The sequence below is a fragment of the Dipodomys spectabilis genome, unplaced genomic scaffold (assembly GCF_019054845.1).
Source record: "Dipodomys spectabilis isolate Male_0828 unplaced genomic scaffold, ASM1905484v1 ptg000487l, whole genome shotgun sequence".
In the NCBI taxonomy this organism is placed as follows: domain Eukaryota; kingdom Metazoa; phylum Chordata; class Mammalia; order Rodentia; family Heteromyidae; genus Dipodomys; species Dipodomys spectabilis.
This window is the reverse complement of record NW_024871164.1, coordinates 2605538-2607469: the sequence shown is the minus strand read 5'-3', so window position 1 is coordinate 2607469 and position 1932 is coordinate 2605538. Positions and strand designations below refer to the sequence as shown.

General features: G+C 37.3%; 1 pseudogene; it reads left to right on the top strand.

The window, feature by feature from the left end:
- The first annotated feature begins 670 nt into the window (after window positions 1–670).
- LOC122098714 lies at window positions 671–769 on the top strand (annotated as a pseudogene).
- Window positions 770–1932: the final 1163 nt, after the last annotated feature.

Here is a 1932-nt window from a genome sequence, read left to right as displayed (position 1 = left end):
GTAGATAGGCCAGGACATTAGGTAATCATGCATATGAACAATTTTTTCACCTTCTTGGCTTTAGCTACTTTTGAAATGGTAGGTATAATAAAAAATTATATTTTGATAAAAACCTTCTAGTCTGAAAAGTTCTGTCTGAAATATTCATCTTTTTATGATCCCTTGGAACTAAGATTTGTTTTGTTCAAGTAAGACAATTTACACTATCAGGGTAAGATATTCTGGTTGGTCTGATATTACATGGAAGAATGGTAAAGTGTCAAGTAGACATTTGTGCCAATGAGACTTCATTTGGGAAAATTTCAGCTGCAGAAGTTTAGAAGTAGCTCTTAAGCAAGGCTTACTTTGAATCTGTTAGCTACACAGAGCTAACTCAGTTGGATAAATAAGTACTTGAAAAAGCCATCCCCTTTAGTCCTAGCTAAAAATGCTTCAAAGTATGATTAAATCTAAAATGAAAAAGATTTAAAATAGTCATTGACAAAAAAATTGCAAACGTGAGCAATCAATTGAACAATATAATTATTTTCCATTATACACAGAATTTTGGGGAAAGAAGATCAGTAGCATTGTTAGGAACAATAATGTTTCCTTGTTACAAATAGGCACCCAAGGATATAATCCTGTATAAATATTGCATCATTAACTACCTAAATTTAGAGGACATTATATGCTTCAGCAGCACATATATCAAAATTACACCAATACAGAGATTAACATGGCAATTGCAAAGGATGATATGAAAATCTGTGAATTATTCCATAATTTTCATTCTTCAGATGCAAGAAATGAAAAACAATTATTAAAAAGTTGATTACAAAATTACAAGTGTAACAATACATGTAATTCATATAAATAAAAGTTAGTTTGACATCAGTGTATTAAATCTTCACCTTAGAAAGGCCTTTACATTGCATAATCTTTATAAAACTTTTAAAATTAGACAACATTGTCATTTTATTCCAAAGAAATATACTATAAAGACCTAGTAAAAAAGGAATCTTAAACTCTTTTGGTATGGAATGCAATCTGAAAGGACACATTTATTAATGAACCTATATATTATAAAACAATGTAGTATTCAAAGTTTTATATCTAGGAAAGAATAAAATAGATTATGGGCATTATACAAACAGAATACAGAATATTTTAAAGTATAATTTTTCAGATAAGCACCAGAAATAACTTTAGTTTCTTTAGTACTCATTTCAACAGATAAATTAAAATTATATTTGAATAAAAAAAGCAAAAACTCGAGGGGGTCCAAGATGGCAATGGGGAAGTAGGGGAATGCCACAGCTCTCCCCAACCAAAAAGAGAGTTCGAGTTCCAACGTTTAATCTCCCCAAGATACCGACAACAGAAAAATCAACATCCAGAGAAAAACAGGAGTAAAAAGAAGAATTTCACAACAGAGAAGCATGAAGACCCTTCCCCCAACATCTAATGGTCACAAAGCAGCGTGCCAAGCCATGGCCAGCCTGGCCTGGTGGGAGCTGCCGGTGGCCCAGAGACACAGGGAGCTGTGTGCAGATCACCCGCACCAAAGCCCCTTGAGGTACCAGTGTCAGAACACTGATCGTGACGAATGAAGAAACCTCCGAGCAGGGAACTTACACAAAGATCCCACCCCTTCCCCTCACTCTCCATTCGAGCAGAGAGGCTCCATCCCACCAAAGCCACTCAGCCCCATGGCAGGAACCTCAGAGATACATGAGATGCCCACAGAACACCAGAGCAGAAGAATTGAAAGGAACTGATGCTGATCAAGAGAGCGCAAACAGAGACAAACCCCAGAGATCAGCACCTGCACAGAGGCCCCTTCCCCACCCCTCGGGTGGAGGCCGGAGGCCCATCCCATGGAGTGGACCCAAACAGTATCAATGGAGGCAGTGACAGAAAAGAAACACACGGAGCCACCACCTCTCAGCC